We start from the raw sequence: 24029 nt of genomic DNA, 5'->3' as shown, positions 1-24029 counted from the left end.
TTCGGAGGAGGAGGAGCAGTCTCTGTGAGTATAAAAACCCAACGGTAACTTCGTGTTTTCCAGTTTTTTTTTCCAAAAGTGACGTCAGAAGGAAGCTGTGATCTGAGTGGTTGATGGCAAATCTGCCCCAAATTTAAAAAAAAAACACAGCTAAACTCGTAAACTTAAATTAAACTAATTAATTAATTAGTGATGGCTGGTCAGGTGATGTGCTTGAGCTGCTTGATGTGGGAGCTGGCAGATCCCATTGCGAGCTGCAGCGACCACACCTGTAGTAAGTGTTGGCTGCTCGAAGAGCTCCAGCTCAGAGTTGGTGAGCTGGAGTCTGAGCTTCAAACACTGACGCACATCCGAGAGGGGGAGACTTACCTGGACACTGTGTTTCAGGAGGCAGTCACACCTGTCAGAGTAAGTAGTTTAAATCCTGCCCGTGGCCAGGGACAGCAGGGTGTGACTGCAAGTCAGGCAGGTAAAGGGAACCAGCAGTCAGGAACTCAGGAGCCTCAGCCCTTGACTCTGTCCAACAGGTATGAGGCACTTGCTCCCTGTGTGGATGGCGAACAGGGCTGCAGGAAGGATGAGTCAGCTGACCAAGGCACCATGGTTCAGCAGGCCATTCAAGGGGAGGGAGTAAATAGGCAAGTTGTAGTTGTAGGGGATTCTATTATCAGGGGGATAGATAGTATCCTTTGTGAGCAGGATAAAGAGTCCCGCATGGTATGTTGCCTGCCCGGTGCTAGGGTGCGGGACATCTCTGACCGGCTTGAAAGGATACTGGAGAAGGAGGGGGAGGATCCAGTTGTTGTGGTCCATGTCGGTACCAACAACATAGGCAAGTCTAGGAAAGAGGACCTGTTTAGAGATTATAAAGAGCTAGGATTCAAATTAAAAAACAGGTCCTCAAGGGTCATAATCTCCAGATTACTGCCCGAGCCACGTGCAAATTGGCATAGGAAGGCAAGAATAAGGGAAGTTAACACGTGGCTGAAAGAGTGGTGTGGGAAAGAGGGGTTCCTTTTCATGGGACACTGGCATCAGTTTTGGGACAGGGGGGACCTATACCGTTGGGATGGTCTCCACCTGAACCGAGCTGGGACCAGCGTTCTGGCGAAAAGAATAAATAGGGTGGTCAATAGGACTTTAAACTAAAGATTGGGGGGGGAAGGGAAAGTCAGGGAACCAAGAGGTGAAGTAATCAGTGGGAAGCGTAGCTGCTTAGGAATACAAAAAAGCACGAAAAGACAAAACTCAGGAGAGGTTACGATAGTCCCCATCCCACAAAATATGACACAGTGTATGGAAAGGCTCAGTAAACCAAGGTCCACCACACTAAGAAAACAAAAAGGGACAGTCAATAGAGAATTAAAGGTGCTATATTTACATGCGCGCAGTGTACGGAACAAGGTAGATGAGCTTGTGGCCCAGATTGTGACTGGCAGGTATGATGTGGTAGGCATCACAGAGATATGGTTGCAGGGGGTTCAGGACTGACATTTAAACATCCAGGATTTCACAACCTATCGAAAAGACAGGGAGGTGGGCAGAGGGGGCGGGGTTGCCTTGTTAATTAGGAATGAAATTAAATCAATAGCACTAAATGACATAGGGTCAGATGATGTGGAGTCTGTGTGGGTAGAGTTGAGGAACCACAAAGGCAAAAAAACCATAATGGGAGTTATGTACAGGCCTCCTAACAGTGGTCAGGACCGGGGGCACAAAATGCACCACAAAATAGAAAGTGCATGTCAGAAAGGCAAGGTCACAGTGATCATGGGGGACTTCAATATGCAGGTGGACTGGGTAAATAATGCTGCCAGTGGACCCAAGGAAAGGGAATTCATTGAATGTTTACAGGAGGGCTTTTTGGAACAGCTTGTGATGGAGCCCACGAGGGAACAGGCCATTCTGGACTTAGTGTTATGTAATGAGCCAGACTTGATTAAAGATCTTAAAGTAAGGGAGCACTTCGGAGGCAGTGATCATAATATGGTAGAATTCAATCTCCAATTTGAAAGAAAGAAGGTAGAATCAGATGTAAAGGTGTTACAGTTAAATAAAGGTAACTACAGGGGCATGAGGGAGGAACTGACGAAAATCGACTGGGAGCAGAGCCTAGTGGGAAAGACAGTAGAACAGCAATGGCAGGAGTTTCTGGGAGTAATTGAGGACACAGTACAGAGGTTCATCCCAAAGAAAAGAAAGGTTATCAGAGGGGGGATTAGGCAGCCATGGCTGACAAAGGAAGTTAGGGAATGCATCAAAGCAAAAGAGAAAGCCTATAATGTGGCAAAGAGTAGTTGGAAGTCAGAAGATTGGGAAGGCTACAAAAACAAACAGAGGACAACAAAGAGAGAAATAAGTTAAGAGAGGATCAAATATGAAGGTAGGCTAGCCAGTAACATTAGGAATGATAGTAAAAGTTTGTTTAAATACATTAAAAACAAACGGGAGGCAAAAGTTGACATTGGGCCGCTCCACAATGACGCTGGTAATTTTGTGATGGGAGACAAGGAAATAGCTGAGGAACTAAATAAGTACTTTGCGTCAGTCTTCACAGTAGAAGACATGAATAATATCCCAACAATTCCGGAGGCGTTAGATATGATCTTTCAAAAGTCACTGGAGTCAGGGAAAGTCCCGGAGGATTGGAAAATCGCTGTTGTAACCCCCCTGTTCAAGAAGGGAACAAGGAAAAAGATGGAAAATTATAGGCCAATTAGCCTAACCTCGGTTGTTGGCAAGATTCTAGAATCCATTGTTAAGGATGAGATTTCTAAATTCTTGGAAGTGCAGGGTCAGATTCGGACAAGTCAGCATGGATTTAGTAAGGGGAGGTCGTGCCTGACAAACCTGTTAGAGTTCTTTGAAGAGATAACAAATAGGTTAGACCAAGGAGAGCCAATGGATGTTATCTATCTTGACTTCCAAAAGGCCTTTGATAAGGTGCCTCACGGGAGACTGCTGAGTAAAATAAGGGCCCATGGTATTCGAGGCAAGGTACTAACATGGATTGACGATTGGCTGTCAGGCAGAAGGCAGAGAGTTGGGATAAAAGGTTATTTTTCGGAATGGGAACCGGTGACGAGTGGTGTCCCGCAGGGTTCAGTGTTGGGGCCACAGCTGTTCTCTTTATATATTAACGATCTAGATGACGGGACTGGGGGCATTCTGGCTAAGTTTTCCGATGATACAAAGATAGGTGGAGGGGCAGGTAGTATGGAGGAGGTGGGGAGGCTGCAGAAAGATTTAGACAGTTTCGGAGAGTGGTCTAAGAAATGGCTGATGAAATTCAACGTGGGCAAGTGCGAGGTCTTGCACTTTGGAAAAAAGAATAGAGGCGTGGACTATTTTCTAAACGGTGACAAAATTCATAATGCTGAAGTGCAAAGGGACTTGGGAGTCCTAGTCCAGGATTCTCTAAAGGTAAACTTGCAGGTTGAGTCCGTAATTAAGAAAGCAAATGCAATGTTGTCATTCATCTCAAGAGGCTTGGAATATAAAAGCAGGGATGTACTTTTGAAGCTTTATAAAGCATTAGTTAGGCCCCATGTAGAATACTGTGAGCAATTTTGGGCCCCACACCTCAGGAAGGACATACTGGCACTGGAGCGGGTCCAGCGGAGATTCACACGGATGATCCCAGGAATGGTAGGCCTAACATACGATGAACGTCTGAGGATCCTGGGATTATATTCATTGGAGTTTAGGAGGTTGAGGGGAGATCTAATAGAAACTTACAAGATAATGAATGGCTTAGTTAGGGTGGATGTAGGGAAGTTGTTTCCATTAGCAGGGGAGACTAGGACCCGGGGGCACAGCCTTAGAATAAAAGGGAGTCACTTTAGAACAGAGATGAGGAGAAATTTCTTCAGCCAGAGAGTGGTGGGTCAGTGGAATTCATTGCCACAGAGGGCGGTGGGGGCCGGGACGTTGAGTGTCTTTAAGACAGAAGTTGATAAATTCTTGATTTCTCGAGGAATTAAGGGCTATAGAGAGAGAGCGGGTAAATGGAGTTGAAATCAGCCATGATTGAATGGTGGAGTGGACACGATGGGCCGAATGGCCTTACTTCCGCTCCTATGTCTTATGGTCTTATACTGTAAGAGAGACAATTTTAATGAATGGAAAGGCCCAGGGAAAATCATAGGCAGATGGCAAAACAATTATTTTGCAACATGGCAATAAAACTGTTAGGGTACATTCATCAAAGATAATGGGTACAGATTACAAATTTTCAAATTTAGACAGAGCAGACAGACATGACGAGGAACCAGAGTCATCTGGTACACACGTGTTACAGAACTATGATGACCAGTTAACTGATATAGACTGGGTTTCTGTAGAGAAACACAACAGTTCTGATGAATTAGAACAGGCCATTTTTCCAAAAGGACAACTGCCTAAAGTTGGTACAAAGGTGACATACATGCCTGAAGGGTCTAGTCAATGGAAGGATGCAACTGTTATTAGTACAGCAGGGAAGGCCACTGGAAAGTATAAACATTAGTTGAATGTACAGCATTCAGGGGAAGGAGTCATGACAATTGATTGGGAACACGAAGTTCTAAATTGGAGGGCACAGAAATGCAGTGCCAGTTCAGATAGTACATTGGATAGTGAACAGGTCTGCAGGAAAAGGTTGACAACTACTAAAAGGACATCCCACAGCAGAAGGGAAAGTTCAAGCAGTAGCTTGAAGGGAAAGTTCAAGCAAGTACAGGACGAGATACGAGACAGGAGAGGGGACATAGTTAACCAAGATCTCGGAACATGAGTAAGCCTACAAATACCAATAGGAGTAGATGCCCACATGCACGTGAGATTTTGGTGGCTTCCAATAAATTAGATGAGAAAGTTATCAAAGATGCCAAAGAGCAAGAAATGCATAGTTGGAGTGAATTTGGGGTATACACGGAGGTACCGGATAGGGGACAAAGAGCTCTATCCCACAGATGGATTGCATGGAAAAGGTTCTTCCGGATGGAACTTATAAGGCAAAGGCCAGGCATGTGGCAAGGGGATTTGAAGAAAACTTAGAAGTTCAGGATTTAAGGGTAGATTCATCTATGACAGGAAAGGTTATTTTAAAGATCTTCTTGACTCTATTAGCCACAAAGGCATGGGAATGCAAATCTATAGATATAAAAGCTGCCTTTTTGCAGGGGCATCAGCTCCAGAGAGATATTTTTCTCCGTCCTCCTAAAGAGGCAGCTAACCCAGAAGGGGTACTCTGGAAGTTGAACAAATGCGTATATGGATTAAATGAAGCGTCTAGAGTCTGGTGCTTGTCGGTGAGGTCAGTTTTGTTAACGTTAGGCTGTTGCCAGTTGAAAGCAGATCCTGCAATGTTTTACTGGCACTATGAATGAAATCTTTCTGGCATCTTTATGATGCATGTCGATGATTTTTTGTGCGGTGGGACTAGTGATTTCGAAGCTATTGTAATCTCTTGTTTGAGGAACGAATTCAGGGCTGGAAGTACATTTAAATGCTTCCGGTGCATTTAAATATATTGGACTGGAAATCGGACAGATTAAGTTAGGGGTAACTTTACGCCAGCAATCTTATTTGGAAAGCATCAGCCCAATAGCAATTAGTCGTGGCCTGGTTTCACAAAAATACGCAATGGTTTAAAAATGGAAAAAGAGCAACTGCGAAGTTTAATTGGGCAACTGAATTGGTTAGGTAGACAGACTAGACCAGACGTTAGTTTTGATGTCTTAGAGTTGAGTACAATAATAAATGATCGCAAAGTGGAAGACATAAGATGAGCAAATAAAAGGTTGGTCAGACTAAAAATGCAGGAGTGTATTTTGAGGTTTCCGGTTTTAGGCGACCTTAGGCATTTGAAACTCATAGTTTATAGTCATGCGTCCTACGCAAATTTATGTGATGGGGTTTCAAGCGCAGGAGGTTTTATAATTTTCCTTTTGGGGAACTGTGGTAAATGTTGCCCTCTTGTGTGGGAAACAAAGAAAATAAGGAGAGTGGTCAAAAGCACTTTGGCTGCTGACACGGTAAGCCTTGTAGAGGCGGTGGATATGGCCTTTTATATATTTCAGATATGAACAGAAATTTTGGGATTAGGCGATTTGGGTAATATACCTATTGAATGTCACATTGACAATAAATCCCTGTGGGAAAATGTGCACTCTACAAAAAGTGTCAATGAAAAAAGGTTAAGGATAGACATCGCAAGTTTGAAGCAGGTGTTGGACAGAGCGGAAATAGCAAAAATTAAATGGGTCAACAGTAACTGTCAATTGTCAGACTGTTTTACAAAAAAGGGGCTAGCTCACAGAAACTTTTGGATATTGTTAATGAAGGATGCCTGTTTCTGTGACTGTTTTTTTTCCAAAAAAAAAGAGAAAAAAAAGAAGGGGGGAAATTGCATGTGTGTTTTGGGGTTTCTTGTAATTTTGTTTTCACCTAATTATTTTTTTTTCTCCAAGGGGAGACTGTTAAGTAATGGGTTAAGAGACATTCCAATTAGTTGTCTCATTTATCTAAAGTATCCAATAATTTACACTGATATGTAAAGAGGCTTCAGGATGCCTTTGTGGCAGGTGATGTGAAGATATAGTTATGTGCAGAGTCTGTTGAAGTGAAATGAAGGTGTTTGTAAAAGGAGCAGTACCTTTGACTCTTTAGACAACAGCAGCTAAACGTCTAACATCTGCATGGGTTTCACCCCCACAACCCAAAGATGTGCAGGTTAGGTAGATTGGCCACGCTAAATTGTCCCTTAATTGGAAAATAAAATAATTGGGTACTCTAAATTTATTTTAAAAATGTATCATAAATTATATAATGAGTATTTTTGATTTCTGATTGGTATTGGAAGGCATTGCATCACAAGGATGGATGTGTGGCCAACCAATGGCTGGAGGATGGGGGTAAGTCAAGTCTTGGCAACCTTCGTCCTAACCCTGTAATTTCCTTGATACGTCCCTCGTACCCTCATATTGTTCCATCAAAAGAAGAGCTGCAAAGTTGAGCATATCTGGCATTCAGCTGGCTTCGCCATGCATCAACAGTACATCTTCAGCTGCCTCACTTGCTTCGCCCCTTTTCCCTTGGCTGTCAAGCTAAACCTCTCCATAAGTTCCTCTTCACCCTGAATTCCATCTCCCTCTAATTCCTCTCCCATCTTGCCCATTGCCTTCCCCAAATTCACTTGTCTATGAGACCCAAAAACTTCTGCTTCCTCAATTTTAATTCTATCGGCTCCTAATTACCCAACTTCCCTTTCAGTGACCCTATTTTAGCCAACAATAAAAATTATTCACATTGTTCCCCTCTTTTTCAAACCATCCCCTCTATCATTTAAGCACACCAAGCGAACATCTCTAATTTCTTTTTCAAAGTTTTAAAACATGTTGTTGTCGATTGGACCTGTTCTCATCTCTCCCACAAATCTCTTTCAATTCTTCCAATCAAGTTTTCAACTCTCCCACAGCTGCCAAACAGCCATTAATGAAATTAAAAATTGTAATCTCTAAGTATGGCCTATTATCCATTCACATCCTCCTTGGCCTCTTTTCAGCCTTTGAGTTGATTAAATGCACCATCCTTTTCCATCAGCTTTCTATATTTTCGAGCTCAATAGCACTGCTCTCTCTTGGTTCCATTCACATGTTTTGATCTCGGCAAAATATCCAGGATTCAGCCATGCCTCGCTGGTAACACCTTCCATCTAAAACAGAACCAATTGAACATAAAATCTCAGCTGATGCCTCCGAGCTGTAATGGGAGTACTGTAGTGCCCACCTTTCAAATTGGACATCAAATCAAGTTTCTCTTGCCTCTTCAGGTTGTAAGGTGTTATTCAAAGAGCAGAGGGTTTATTTTTTTTAAACTAGAAAAAGAAACTATACCACACATTTCACATAGAAAACACTCGCGTTCTTACTGGCATTTCCAAATGAAAAGCCAACACATCAATGTAAATTGACACACTTAAACCTTTTGAAATTTGGACTGTATTCATTAGTGACTCACTCTCAAAACCATTTGCCTCATTCTCCCTTACATTCCTAATCCTGTCCATTTCACTCTTCTGCCTTCACTTCCATCCCTGTCTCTTTCGTTCTCACTCTAATTTCTATTTCTTCTGTGTCATTCCATACTTTCATTCTCCCACCATCTGCATCTTTCATTTCTGCTCACTCACATGCATTCTGCGTCCTTCTCATATAACCACTAGCAATAAATTCCATGTGTAACAATGTTTCCACTTAATGCCTCACCCAATAATAATAACAACCTCATTTGTGTGGCAGAGACAAACGCTGCATTCAAGGTTCATAACTGTGGCAGTCGTAATGTTTTTCTTGCATAGTCTTTTGCCAATTCCATATTAATCTGTAATCATTGAATCCCTACAGTACAGAAGGAGATAATTCGGCCCATCATGTCTTCACCGACCCTCTGAAAGAACACTCCACCCAAGTCCACTCCATCGCCCTACCTCAATAACCCCTTAACCTACTTGTTCTGACCCCCGATGAGGCTAGAACCTACATTTAATCTGGTTCCCCTCCTACACCCTGGAGTAGGAGCTCCCTAGGTGATTTGAGGATCCCCACAGGATATAAATTCCGACCTAGGTGCAGGTCAGGGAGGGAGACCCTGCGGGAAGAGGAGGAGAGTGATTAGTGAATTGTTAGTTAGAAATAAACCAAGTTGTAACCTGCCTACCTGTCTTCGTGTGGAGTCCGTACCCTTTGTCTTAATACTAAACCACAAATCTTTGGACACTAATGGCAATTTATCATGACCAATCCACCTAACCTGCACATCTTTGGACTGTGGGAGGAAACCGGAGCCCGTGGTGGAAACCCACGCAGACACGGGAAGAACGTGAAAATTCCACACAGATAGTCACCCAAGGCTGGAATTGAACCTGGGTTCCTGGCGCTGTGAGGCAGCAGTGCTAACCACTGTGCCACCATGCTTCCCCATAATATCCTGACATATGTGACCATGAGGTACACTGATGAATGAAGGTTTATTAAAGTATTAACGTAAACTATATACATAGAGTGAGGTGAAAAGCTATCATGTTCTAAGACTCCAAACTCCTCCCCAACTGGGAACCCAGGCTCTGTCCCAATGGCCGATCAGGTCACATGACCCTCCAGAAATTTGCCCCCTTAAAGGACATGCTACCACTTCCCTCCTTCTTTAAATTCCTGATTAACATTCTTCAATTAACAGAGGAATTATTTACAAAAATAGACTACAAGTGTCTCTCAAGGCAGTCTCTTATAAGTTAAATTGGGCAGGGGACTTCTTAATCCTTTGAGAGCGATGCAATTCATTCACGGATGCTTCTGCAGTAAAGGTAACTTTGGTTTGAACCTCAATGGGTTGACTCTTGATTTGTAAAGTTACATCTGTGCAGGAAGTTTCCTCAGTCCCCCCTGGAACATTACCACTTTGTCCTCGGGGTAGCTTGCTGCGGCATCAGTTTCATTGGTAACCATATCACTGCAATTTTTACCTCTGCTGATTAGGTCATGGACTTCATTTTGTGTATTTCCAACTACTTGGAGTGAGCATTAACAATAATCAAGAACGTGGTGCCCATACATGGGCCCACAAAGTCGATGTTCTATCTCGCCCAGGATCAAACTGGCTACTCCTAAGGGTGCATGAGGGCCACAGATGGCAAGTGTTGCTACATTTGACACTGGTTACACTGTTTGACTGGATTTTCTATGTCAATATTCATCCCAGGCCATCTGTGTGCAAGCACCTTCATCTTTGTCAGTGTAGCTCCTGTAACTAGCTTCCTAGTGGGGTGGGAACGACCCTTGCTCCCTTTAATAATATGCCACTTTCACAACTTAACTCGTCTTTTCATATCTGAAAGGGTCGTAGCAGTTCAGACCTGTTACCATAATGCCAGCCATGAAGGACCATGTGCTTGATTTGAGATAATAAGGGATCCTTTTGGGTCTAAAGCTTGACCTGCCGTGCCAACACTGGTAATGTATCAAGAAAGTGCAACGCAAGAATGATCTCCTGTGGTACAGGTGGAGGCGGCATACTCTGAGGTCAGGGAAGGAGGCTCAAAGCATCCGCATTTGAAATGAGGGTGCCCATTGTCATGTGAGAGTACCTTTAAGAAATGGGTGTTTATAAATGGGTGTGTATATAAATATCTGTAGTGAGAGTACCTTTAAGAAATGGGTATTTATAAATGGGTGTGTATATAAATATCTGTAGTGAGAGTACATTTAAGAAATGGGTGTTTACTACTGCAGTGATGTCAGAGAGTGGGTGGAGTTGGGCTGTCTGTCAGCTTTTTACTTTCGTTTTTGAGCAGGCTGCAGGGTGTGTTTTCGTTTCATTTTCAGAGCTGGTTAGCTGAAGTCACAGCCAGAAGGTTTATGAATCTCTCTCTGTAAACTAAAGACTGTAAATCGATCCTGGTGATTTAAAACTAATAACAGTAGTGACTTTAACCTAATGTGCTTCTGCTAAAAGGTGTTTTAAGTCGTATGGATGTTAAAAGGAAAGGTTCAAGGATTACTTAGTGTTGTAGTCTTTGGGGGTTGTATTTGAATTAATAGTTGCTAAGATGTTCACTGTATGTTTTAAAAAGGTTAACTTGAGTTCAGAGAATAAACATTGTTTTGTTTTAAAAAATACTTTTCCATTTCTGCTGTACCACACCTGTAGAGTGGGCCGTGTGCTCCCCATACCACAATCTATTAAAAGTTGTGGGTCAGGTGAACTCCATGATACACTTTGGGGTTCTCTAAACCCTGGCCCATAACACCATCCTATTTTAAAATGTACACTCGTAGGCTGCTAACAATAGAGCCCAACATTGGATGCCAGCTGAAGCTGTGTGGGAAATGGCCTTATCTTCCCTAAATAACTCCAACAGGGGTTTGTGGACGGTAACGACTATGAAATGTCATCCATAGATGTATTGCCATACCAGCCTCCCTGAACAGGCGCTGGAATGTTGCGACTAGGAGCTTTTCACAGTAACTTCATTTGAAGCCTACTTGTGACAATAAGCAATTTTCATTTCATTTTTTTCATTTCATATTGGCGGAATATTTTGATTCCAAACATTATGGCCAGTCCCTCCTTTTCAATTTGGGAGTACGTTTGTTCAGCACTTTCAATGCCCTCGAGGCATAGGTGATAGGCGTCTCTGCGCAATCTTCCATCTTATGGGCCAAAACCACCCTAATTCCATAAGGGGATGCATCATGGGTGAGGATTATGGCGCAATCTACCCAAATGGAGGCAGTGTCTCGTAGCGCAAGATTAATCAGGTGTATCCCAATGCTTGGAGCACCAAGAAACACCCCGCTATTTAACGCCCATCCGGGTAGATCAGGGCAGCAGTAACTCACCAACGAGGCTGCACTTGGCCCTGTTTTCTGCACTGAGGAGCTCCATTCACCGGAACTCCTCAGTGCAGCAAGAGACCGGGACACCATTTTAAATGGTGTCCCGATCTCTTGAGCCCCCACGTGGCCCCTGAACTCCCTCCAATTCCCAATTCACTATAAGGGGGTCCTTGCCTCTACCCCACACCTGCACAGGGCATCCCTACCGGCTCGATCACCGCCGCATACAAAATGGCAGCTTGGCACCTTGGCAGTGCCGATCCGGCAGTTCCAGGGTGTCCAGATGGCACCAGCAGTGCCAGGCTATCACCCTGCCCAGTGGGCTTTCGCTTAGGGGCCTTCAATCCCCTGGGAGACCCCCTTGAATGCCGATCCGTCTGGCCCCCATTTGGGACTGGTTTAGCACACTGGACGAAACAGCTGATTTGTAATGCAGAACAAGACCAGCAGCGCGGGTTCAATTCCCGTACCAGCCTCCCCGAACAGGCGCCGGAATGTGGCGACTAGGGGCTTTTCACAGTAACTTCATTGAAGCCTACTTGTGACAATAAGTGATTATTATTATTATTATGTTGTTGTTTAAACTGTATACTTCAGATTCATTCTCAGGGTTATTCTCAACACTGTATAGGAACTCTCTGTAAAGGAATCTCAAGAGACGTCACGATCTGGATCTCGCTCTCACTGGGCTTGCTCCAGATCAGCATATTTAAATGACCCACACGGCTCATTGAAATATATGTTGTCGGATTTACCCACCGTCTTGGACTCAAGAACTGTGACTGGGAGACCTGGCCAGGGTGCCATTTAGCACTGGTCCACACAAACATGTAATGGCAATTGGGGGTACCCAGGTTGCACTGCCAGAGTGCCAGGGCACTATCAGGGTGCCAGTGATCAGGCCTGGGGGGCCTAGCCAGGTAGAGGGGGGGTGAGGGTGTGTTCCTGGGGGCCTCCCCAAGGTTGGGGGATTGTAGTGCTTGTAAGATGGTTATTGGTTATTCCTGTTATCACGCTTTTGAAGATGTTACAGATATGTTATGAATAAAAATTATGTTATTATAAATTTATGCAGAAATCTAAATGTTGATTGCCACAATATTCTGGCAGATAGCTCGGCCTTTATCCATTTCCTGAAGAAATGGTTCTATGCTTAAATTAAAATTTTATTTTTAAATGTTATTTTATATCTCGGTGGAAGGAGTTTAAGTAATGAGGTTATTGAGAATAAGGATTGGCTGTGTGTTGAAGTGACGAGCATTCTTTCAAATTAACATTCTGTGGTAAAAATGAGAACACTAAATGGAAAATTACAGTTGATGCATGTCGGCCACAACTTTGTCACACTCTGTCTGGCTACTCCCAATTCCACCCAATTGTTGGCAAATATACCAGATGTTGACTACAATCACATCACCACCATTTGGAATAGTTGTCTCACAGCATCACCCCAGTGAATATAACTAGAAGCAAATGAATAAAGTACCAAAATATTAGACCTTATGTTTGGTTTAAAATATAAAGCAAATAAAAATATCAGCCAGACAGAGAAAGAGATTTGAATACTGCAAAATCTGAAATAAAATCAGAAAATGGTGGCTCCATTACCATTCCAAAAGATAACAATGGGAGTTAATATTTCAAATGGAGACCTTGGAATAAAAATTCAAACGTTGCCAAAAAATGGACATGAACATGGTGACGTATGCCTGCGGGAACATGTTGGGTGAGATTTTAACTCAGAAGTAAAATTGGACCATAATATTTGTGCTATCTTCTAGTAATCACAGGTCAGGCATGCAATCGACACTTCCTGCACAATTTATTGGCTACACCCCTGTTTAGAGGGTCAGTTATCAGGCCTCCCAGATGCCGCTTAAATACAACCAGGTGCATATTGGTTGCAAACACCAGGGAAAAATCTCTCAAAACAGAAATGGTTGCAGCAAGCACTGGGAAGGAAGGACAATGGCCAAGAAAAGGACATCTTCCCCAGGCTCTCCAGGCAATAACTCAAATGCTAGTGGGCAGCCATCAATGAGAAGGTTAATGACTGAAGCTTAACTCCAAAGGTATTGGACAGCTGCAATACTAAAAGAAGTTTAAAGACGAGGGGCAAAATTCTCCTACCCGCCCCGCCACATTTCTGCGCTGACCGGCCGGCGGGAGTCTCCGTAACACCGGCCGGTCAATGGGGTTTCCCATTGTGGGGCAGCCCCACGCCGTCGGGAAACCCCCCGGTGCCGGCAGAATGGAGACTCCCGCCGGCGGAGAATGACGCCCGAGATCAGAGATGTCAAGATCAGGGGCGTCATTCTCCGACCCCCCAGCGGGTCGGAGAATGGCCGTTGGCCGCCGTGAATCCCGCCCCCGCCGGTTGCCGAAGTCTCCGAAGGGAGAAAAGTCGGCGGGGCGTTAATGTCGCTGCTGCCGCGGAGAATGTCACGGGTCTGCGCAAGGCAGCCGATTTTCGGCCTGCTGATATTCTCCCTTCCGGATGGGCCGAAGTCCCGTCGACGTGATGACCGTTCACATCGACGTAAATTAAACCTCCTTTTCATCGGCGTGACCCGGTGCTCCAGGCTCACGCCGACCAGCGTGGGGGTGAGTGACGGCCTGGGGGGTTGGCTCTGGGCAGGCAATGGCGTGGCCGCAGTCTGAATGCGTGAGGAGAGGTGTGTCTCGGGTTGTGTGTGTGTGTGTGCGGCGGGGGGGGGGGTGGTTAGAGTAGGCTGGGCTCCGGGGGAGTGCCGGGAGGGGGTCCGTGCCGGGGAGGTGGATGGGGGGTCCGTGCCGGGGTGGAGGTTGGGGGGGGGTCCGTGCCGGGGTGGAGGTTGGGGGGGGGGTCCGTGCCAGGGTGGAGGTTGGGGGGGGTCCGTGCCGGGGTGGAGGTTGGGGGGGGGTCCGTGCCGGGGTGGAGGTTGGGGGGGGTCCGTGCCAGGGTGGAGGTTGGGGGGGGTCCGTGCCGGGGTGGAGGTTGGGGGGGGTCCGTGCCGGGGTGGAGGTTGGGGGGGTTCCGTGCCGGGGTGAAGGTTGGGGGGGGCCCGTGCCGGGGTGGAGGTTGGGGGGATCCGTGCCGGGGTGGAGGTTGGGGGGGGTCGGTGCCGGGGTGGAGGTTGGGGGGGTCCGTGCTGGGGTGGAGGTTGGGGGGGGGTCCGTGCCGGGGTGGAGGTTGGGGGGGAATCCGTGCCGGGGTGGAGGTTGGGGGGGGTCCGTGCCGGGGTGGTGGTTGGGGGGGGGTCCGTGCCGGGGTGGAGGTTGGGGGGGGGGGGTCCGTGCCGGGTTGGAGGTTGGGGGGGGGTCCGTGCCGAGGAGGGGGATGGGAGGGCAAGTGAGTTGGTCCACCTGGCCAGGTGCCAGCCTCCAACAGTTGGACCCATGCGGTCCATGCCACCTGGCTGGGGGGAGGAGGGGATATGGGCAATGATGACATGTCGTCGTTCCCCTCACCCCCACCAGGCCGTCATGTTTTCAGATCATCCAGCGATGTTGGCCGCCATGGTGGCAGCCGCTCATGTCTATGTTGCCCTGGATGAGGAGGAGGAGGAGCGTGCCAGAGAGGCGGCGCAGGCTGCCGCAGAGGGGCAGGCGGCAGCCGCCCAGGCTGGAGGGACATCTGACCGACAGGACGAGGAGGGGGAGGAGGACGTCGCGGCCCCACGGCAACGGAGGCACCCGAGGGCGCCCCGTGTGTACCGGCCCCGGCAGTCATACCAGGACCTCACGGACCGGGAATGCAGGAGGAGACTCCGGATGAGCCGGGAAACCGTGGCACACATCTCCCACCTGCTGGCACACCTGTCACCGCGTGGCACTGGCGGGGGACACCCTCTCCCCATGTCCGTCAAGGTTACGGTGGCCCTGAACTTTTATGCAACGGGGTCATTCCAGGCACCGAGTGGGGACCTGTCCGGCATATCGCAGACATCGGTGCACCGGTGAATCCGGGCAGTGACAGATGCCCTATATGCCATGGCGCACCGCTACATCCGCTTCCCCGTGGACCAGGCCAGCCAAGATGCCCGGGCCGTGGGCTTCTCTGCCGTGGCCGGGTTCCCCATGGTCCAGGGCGCGATCGATGGGATGCACGTCGCCGTGCGGCCACCTGCAGATAACAGGGCCGTGTTCACTAATAGGAAGGGGACCTATTCGACGAACGTACAGGTGGTCTGCGACCACCGCATGATGATCCTGCACGTCTGCGCCCGTCACCCAGGCAGTGTACACGACTCATTCGTGTTGTCGCGGTCATCCATCCCCGGCATGTACGAGGGACGCCATCCCCGGCTGAGGGGCTGGTTGCTGGGCGACAGGGGCTACCCATTGCGATCGTGGCTGATGACGCCTATACGGAGGCCACGCAATGAGGCGGAGAACCACTACAATGATGCCCATGTAGCGACAAGGGGAGTGATAGAGAGGTGCTTTGGCGTGCTGAAGATGCGTTTCAGGTGCCTGGACCTCTCTGGGGGCGCCCTCCAGTATCGGTCAGATAGGGTCGGCCGCATCATTGTGGTGTGCTGCGTCCTGCACAACATTGCCCAGCAGAGGGGCGATGTGCCGCAGGCAGAGGAGGGCGGAGTGGAGGAGCAGCAGGAAGAGGCCCAGTCCTCCCTAGATGAGGGGGATGGGGGCAATGGTCAGGGCAGACGGGGTAGACACAGGCGGGTGGCTGTCCACCGTTACCGGCTGGCCCAGCGGGCACGGGACAGACTGATAGACGCCCGCTTCACTGACTAGATGGGCGTTGAATCGGGTAGTATGACCACAGACCGCACACCATGGCAACAGCCGACCACCCACACCCCCCACCCATCCACCCACCCAGCAACCTCACCCCCCTCCCCAACCCCACCCACCCCACCCGGATGCACACCACCCCCCCCCCCCCCCCCCCATTGACGATCCACCTGCGGCACAACGGGCCGGGTTCACACAGTTGCGGGTGGACGCGTGTCTATCGCAGGCCATGGAGGATGATGACAACCCGCCCTGCGGTGAGCTCCTGGCTCTACATCGTTGGACCATGTCTGACCCATGGCCACAGTACCACCATCCACCCGGACCATCCCTGCATGCGGCTGTGACACTGCAGCGCACGGTCCCGTCCTCTGCCCGGGGGATGTTGATGGCGGCCCAGGGGGAAGGGGGCAGACTCACCTGGGGCTGAGGTAAGACCAGCCCTCACACACACACTTGCGCTCAACGTACATGACACCCCCGCACACTTTGGACAGAGCACAAAGGCAGCTTCGGTAGGTGTAACATTGACTTTAATAACCAAAGGAGTTCATGCACGTGCCCTAGCCCCTAAAACTCATCTGTGCCCTGCACCCGTGCCAACTTACTCAGTGTCTAATTGTTTGGCCTTACGGGCCCTTTGACTACATCTACGTGGTTCCCCAGACGGTGCAGCAGAACTGGAGGTGGACTCCTGTGATTCCTGCCCTCTGACACTGGATCCCTTTGGCGGCCGTTTCCTGGGGCGTCCTGGCCTAGATGGGCCAGGCTGCGGCCCGGGCGACTGGGATGGCGAGCTGCCAGCCTGTCCTGCCCGTTGCCCACCCGATGCACCTGGGACGGAAGGGGGGGAGTCCGAGGTGTCGCGGTGTACCGGGACCTCCCCTACAGAGGGAGCCGGGACGGACCACACCACCTCCTCCTCCCTCGGGGTGCCCGATGGCCCCCAGGCCTCTACGTGGGTGGGGGATGCGAACGGACTGGCCATCCGACGCCCCCCCGACATCTGGCGCTGCCAGTCCTGGAGGCCCGTGCTGGTATCGACAGGGGTCTGCAGGTTTGCAGCCATGGAGCCCAGGGGGTTGGCAAACCCTGTCTGTGACAGTGCGATGCCGGCTCGCACATGGCCACTGGCGCCGATGCCCTCAGCGATGGCCTGCAGAGACTGGGCCATGGCCTGCAGAGACTGGGCCATGGCCTGCTGAGACTGGGCTATGGCGTTGAGCGCCTCTGCCATCTGGCGCTGGCACTGGCTCATGGCCTCCTGTGAGAGGGCAGCCATTTCCTGGGCCACAGACGCCGCCTGCACGGAAGGCCCCAGGCCTCACAAACTGTTCCCCATGTCTGACACCGTCGCACCCATTGCCTCCACCGCGGACGCCACCCGTGCGGTGTCGGCCTGGGTGGCACGCATGACCGGCACCACTCCCAGCTCCTGGACGCGGGTGGACTCCTCCACCTGCGACCGCAGCCGCCGCAAGCCGCCCGTCACCCTCTTCGCTCGTATCCGGGTCGGTGGTTGCATCGGATCTATGTGTGGGTGTGGTAACTGCAGGAACCCGGGATCCATCTGGGCGGCAGATGTTCGCTTGGGCTGGGCTGCCCTCCGACCGCCCGGTCCCTCTGCTGCTCCTACCTCCACCTGCTGTACCGGGACGGCTGTGTTGTGCGCACCAGTGAGTGTACCAGACGCCTCATCACTAAAGTGCACAACCGTGGTGAGTGTTTCTGCGATGGTGGAGGGTGTTGGTGACAGCAGTGGCGTTGTGTCGTGCTCTTCGTCCCACTCTGAGTGCATGGCACTTTGGAGTGGCGGTTCGTCTCCACCCATCCACTCTGAGTCACTGTCCGGTATTTCGTCTTCCTGGGTAGTGCTGTCCCGGGTAGGGGTGTCCTGGGTAGTGGTAACCTGGGTAGTGGTGTCCTGGGTAGTGGTGTCCTGGCTCGGATGTGACGGGGGCCTGTGGCTGCCCCCCTCGTCGCTGGGTGGTCGCTCCCGCACGTGACGGGGGTGTCGTCTCCCTGTTGCTCCAGGTCTCTCCGTCTCCCGTGGTGTGCGAGGGGCATCCTGCGGGCGTCGCATGCTGGAGGGTGCGGGTCTCTCCGTCTCCTGTGGTCTCCGAGGGGCATCCTGCGGGCGGTCTGCATCTGCGGGGATGGGTGCCTGGACGTTTGGTCCTGCGATACACAATGAAGCATGCATGGTTAGACATCAGGCAGTGATCAGGTGATACGGGGGAGGGGGATATAGGGGAGGGGGGATATGGGGACGGGCTGTCGGTGGCTCACTTGCTAGTACGCCCCCGACCTCTGCATCAGCAACCTCCCGGTCCTCAGGTCCGCCAGCCAGTTCCAGGGCCCTTTCCTGGTGTTCGATCAGTGGCCTCTCATCAGCGGGCCCTCCTCCAGTCCTCACATGCTCCCTATTGTTGTGTGCGCGCTTCTCCTGTGGGGGGGGGGGGGGCAGGTGTAAAAGGCAACAGTGTTAGGCAGGTATATGAATGCACGCCATCGGTTGCGCGTGCATTGCAGAGGTTAAGGTTAGGGCTGGATTCACTTGGGGATATGGGGGATATGGGGGAGGGGGGATATGGGGGAGGGGGGATATGGGGGAGGGGGGATATGGGGGAGGGGGGGATATGGGGAGGGGGGATATGGGGGAGGGGGGATATGGGGGAGGGGGGATATGGGGGACGGGGGATATGGGGGACGGGGGATATGGGGGACGGGGGATATGGGGGATATGGGGGAGGGGGGATATGGGGGAGGGGGGATATGGGGAGGGGGGGGATATGGGGAAGGCTCACCCTGCCTGCTCTGACGAGGTTGTTCACCTTCTTGTGGCACTGGGTGCCTGTCCGTGGTGTCAGGGCCACAGCGGTGACGGCCTCTGCCACTTCCCTCCACAGACGCCGGCTGTGGCGTGGGGCAACTCTGCGGCCGTGCCCGAGATACAGGGCGTCCCTCCTCTGCTCCACCGCTTCCAGGAGCGCCTCCACATCGCGTGACTCGAACCTCGGGGCTGAGCGACGGCCAGCCATCCAGTCGGGTGTTGCGGTCGGGTGTTGCGGTCGGGTGGGGGGGAGCAGCGCGGCCTTATGAGCCGTCACACCATGCAGCGCGTATGACGCTGCACGGCGTGAACCACTGCGCAAGCGCGGATCCCGTTACGTCGCTGCTAGCCCATTTCGGGCCGGAGACTATCGACCCATTTTTCCGACGTGACGCAAGTCGGGTTTGCGCCGTTTTTTGCGCCGATCGGCGGACTTTCCGCCGATAACGGAGAATTTCGCCCCAGATTAGTGCTCTGTTGCTCTTTGCTGCCATCTCCACCTCACATTTATAATAATATTTCTACCCTCCCCCACTTCCCTTAGCACTCCTACACTGACTGCACCACACTTCACTACACCTCCTTTTACTCCCATTGACAACCATTGCAACCTTCACTTCCCCACACCTTACATCTTACACACTGCATACCAGCTATTCTACCATGATAGGTACATTATTTAAATACCTCACATAACTAACCTGCAAGCACTGTATGAAACCTTCAATTAGGAAGGAGGGCAATTTCTGCCTGTTAGTGCAATGTATTGCTGGGTAGGTTTAGAATGTGGCGAATCAGCGCTGGGGCATACCAAAATTGGAAAAGCATCTTCCAGAAACATATTTGAATATGCTTTTCATTACTTTAACTCATTCCAGTGTATACTCTAGACGTCTGTGAAAAAGCCCGGATACAATATGGCAGGCAGCACATTTTGGCACAAGACGCGAACAGTAAGGCTGAAGATCGAGGACTCAGAAGGAATAAGGGGTGCCATCTCTTCCACGCCAAATAGCCATGTTTCCTGAAGGCCACAGGAATTACATGAGGCCTGTGTATCCATGAAGTGGCTCAAAACATTTGGCTTCACTGCTCCATATAACTGTCTTCAACCCAAGTACCCAAAAATGTAGGGGAAGATCCCTAAGTACAGTCATGTATTGAGGACCTCGCCTCTGCTCAAAGCGAAGATGGTACATCAAGGCCTGACCAGGCAGAAGACAATTGTGAAACGGTAGAGAGGGTGCAGGACAAACTCTGAAGGAAGTGTCTTCATGCAAATGTAAGTGGCATCATGGATGTTTTGGAAAGAAGGCTCAAACTGTGAGGGTGGAGGTTCCTGAGGGTTAGGGTTTATGGTCTTTGCATCAATGAGGAACTCCATCTGAATGGGAGTGAGATCAGACAGAATTACTAATGTTTGATCTTTGGAATCAAGTGCCAGATGCAGCAGCAAGATATCCGGCAGCTAAGGGGACACTGTTGATATCTAGCCTGTCAAGCTGTCATCCTGTATGTCCCTGAGTCCGTTACCTTCACAAGTGGATACACATGTATTTTTTGTCATTCTATGATAAACTGCGTCCTGTCATAGTTCATATTGTACACCAGATGGAAGAAAGCTATTTCCAGTGCCTGCCGCTAGGGAGGAACCTCTATGTACAAGTATGTCTGCAGGGTCCAATTGTGGAATGTCACAAGTTGGGGGTTAACGGACAGAAATTGCTGCAGTTGCTTTCACATTTTTTAATGACCTCAACAAGTTTCAAGCATCATTCACAGCAGCTGCAATTAACACAATGGTAAACTACAAATAAAATATATTCTGCATTAAGACATGAGTCCAAGGTTTGGTGAAAAGGCTGAAAGCTCTCCATTTCACTTCCAGCTGTAGCCTATTGTCAGAAAGTCCTCCACGTATGGTGTATATTCCCATGTAAATTGATGCCTCTCATAAGCTATTTATCAACCTTACCAAAACTAATAATGAGTGATAGTATTAGGTGTCAGCACTTTTGAAGCAAGCAAATACTGTTTGTTTTGTGGGTGACTGCAGTATGGCGTGGGGTTTTTAATGAGTGGATTCTTTTTTATATTTTACAGATTTCTCAATAAAGAAAAATCTGCCACAGTAAATCCCAAACTGTCCTTCCAATCTGAAAAAACATGAGATACGCTCCACTGCACCAGCATCAGTTAAACTCACCTGAGATAAGCCAGCAGTAAATTTCGAATAAAATATATTCAATACTGAGGCACCAGTCCAATATTTGATGAGAATGCAGAAAGGACAAAGTTATCACCTCTTTTGAACTGGCAGAAAGCTGCCCATTATTACTTGAATTTGCAGCACATCTTCAGAAAGCGTTCTATGTGATGTATATTCCCAGGGAGATTACCCTGTGTGATTTAAGTAATTCAACACTGTCTTGAGCCCATGAGATTAAACTGCTTAATAATGGGTTTTGCCACTGGTTTGAGGATAATCCTTTGCAAAGGGGAAAAAAATACCAGTTTCTTACCCTTGGTGGAATAATATATATAGATGTAAAAAGCAAAATTTTATACAACAAAGTTTGATAGCAATTATTAATGACCTAAAACCCAGACTGACAGACGCCAAATTCCATCCTTCCAGTAACCATAGCTTCTCTCTTATAATTACCATTTTCTCTCTGCTGTACTCTTGGTGGCACACTTAATCACATGTATACTAAAACATTATAGTGAGGAGCTGGGAACCAGGAACAAAGAAGTAATCATTTACAGACCTTTTCTGGACTCAGCCACCTGTTGTGTGCCTCTGGTTACGTGCCTTTTCATTTCCTTTAGCAATAAGAAGTATGTGAACAAAGGTTTGTTACGATACACAGTTTATAATATTCTATAATTTTAGAAAATCTACTTTGAAGGTCACATTTTTGTAAACCTTGGACTGGGTTTAAAGACTGTTTCCAAAATGGATTCTGAGGGTCATCTGACTTTCTCCTTGGGGATTTGGGCTGGAATCCCTTCAACCAGGCAAAGAGGAGGCATCCTCAGGCACATACATTTAAAATGTAATGAGTATTCCAAGTGGAGTAACCAGAAACTAATTAACACTACCTGATTAGCCACTGATCCTTTTGATCACTATAGAGGGTAAAGAGACTTCTGGTAACTGCAGCGGAATTACCAATTGCGTCGAATGGAAAGTGGCCCACATTCTTGTACAGGTCACATGATAACAGTGGCTACATTGGTTTACTTGCAAGAAACATTGAAAAGGGCATGAAGCTGCAGATGCACAGGGAACCATCTTGAAGAAGCTTCAACCCAAGAAGAGAGAGAAAGGCAGTTAATAGGCGTTCCTAGTCTGCTGTAAAGTAGCTAAGCAGCTGGAAGTGCCACGCCTACACAACAGAAGGAATTTTCTGCCCTCACTGTAAAACCAATTCCACCCACTGAGCCCACTTGTCAAAGCAACTTACAACAATTCAACAGTTGAAGTCATCGCAGCTGCAGGACATGCTTACAACTTCAAAACTCACTTCAGACAATATAACTGCTCGACTTCAAAAACATCAAGTAAACTGTTCAAATTTTACAATAACTTTTTTTATTTCTGTGTGTGTGTATGTGTTTGTAGATTTATCTTTTCTTACGAGACTTTCCAGGGCAATAGAGTAAAATAAACTCACCTTTATTTTAAGCTACAGGCTTTGCTGCAGAGATTAATTTTTAATTGAGTTTCTCACCCTGCAGGTAAAAAAATACACCCACCCACACACACACAAATACATTGTTCATGGGCGACTTTGGGGAAACAAACACATTTAACATCTGTGACAGGTTGGATTGTCGATTTTTAATTCATACTTTGCTCAATGATCATAAAAATAAGGTAATCAGAAGCTAAGTGCTGATGCCAGGACTGAATTAACAACAAGTAAATTGGCGCCGGTCCCAGAGCAATTCATGATCCGTTAATGGGCTAGCAGCGGCACCACGTGGAACTCGATCAATTCCAATGAAAAATGGTGTCCGATTCGCCGGGGTCGGGATTGCCACCCGAGAGGCTGCAAAGCTGCAGCCACATATTAGCACTCCACTCCCCACACACACTCATCCCAGCCAACAAGGTGGCAGCAAGAAGAGCAACACGTCTTTTCGCAGATGCGGAACTTGAGACCCTACTGAACGGCGGGGAGGAGAGGCGTGCCACCCTGTTCCCTGGGTTGGGAAGGTGCCACCTGCCGCCATACACCGCGCCTGAGTGCAGGTGGCAGAAGCCATGAGTGCTGTGGGCCCCATCGCCAGGACCGGACAGCAGTGTCGCAAGAAGCTGCATGACCTCCTCAGGGCAGCCAGGGTGAGTAGGCAGCACTGTGCCACTTGCACCAATACCCGTTCCACACACACTTTACCACCCCCGCACCCGGGGGACGGCAGAACCCACCCGATGGCAGTATGGTCGCTCATCACCATGCAGCACATGCCAGCACCCATACCGATCGCCATGGCCAGGTGCCCTGGCCACAAAGGCCACCAGCTGCCTCCCACCCATGCTGCTCGTGTCTAACAGTCTAACACTGTGTGCTTTCTGTCTTCCCCCTCTAGGGAAGGCAGCACATAACCAGAGAGAGAAGATCGGAAGGGGATGGCCGGACATTTGGCCCCTCACTGGACCTGGTCAGTGGGCCAAGAGAGAGGGTAGTTACCAAGGTGGAGGTCGGCAACAGGCAACCAAGGGAGACCCCGCTGTGTTTTGGTTTCCCATGGCATGCGTGGTATGATTCCCCCACCCCATCCCCTCGCTCCACCCCCACACCAACCCTCACCATCCATCTCCACCCCTACACCACCTCTCACACCGACCCTCACCACCCCCACACCACCCCTTAACCAATCCCTCACCACCCCCACACCATTCCAACTTACGATCCAATCATGCATCATGTCTTGTGTATTGCAGGATCACATGGCGATGAGGAGAGCCCTTCTGGTGTCCACGGTGCCCAATCCCAAACAGAATCCAGCGAAGATAAGGGAATAGACAATGATGTGAGCCCCAAACGCCAACCCGAGACACCCCGGAT

At 49.1% G+C, this 24029-nt stretch overlaps 1 long non-coding RNA gene across 1 annotated transcript in view; it reads right to left on the bottom strand.

The window, feature by feature from the left end:
* The window catches only part of LOC140391435 (uncharacterized), a 101470-nt gene extending 79289 nt beyond the window's left edge, over positions 1 to 22181 (bottom strand). Inside the window, exons 1-2 of the long non-coding RNA XR_011935067.1 lie at positions 22057 to 22181; positions 21723 to 21777 (exon numbers count right to left, since the gene is read on the bottom strand). This is a non-coding gene — a long non-coding RNA (uncharacterized lncRNA). The remainder of the gene's footprint in view (positions 1 to 21722; positions 21778 to 22056) is intronic.
* Between the last annotated feature and the right edge of the window lie 1848 nt (positions 22182 to 24029).

This window comes from Scyliorhinus torazame, chromosome 15 (genome assembly GCF_047496885.1).
Source record: "Scyliorhinus torazame isolate Kashiwa2021f chromosome 15, sScyTor2.1, whole genome shotgun sequence".
Lineage (NCBI taxonomy): Eukaryota > Metazoa > Chordata > Chondrichthyes > Carcharhiniformes > Scyliorhinidae > Scyliorhinus > Scyliorhinus torazame.
This window is presented reverse-complemented; position numbering and strand designations above follow the sequence as displayed.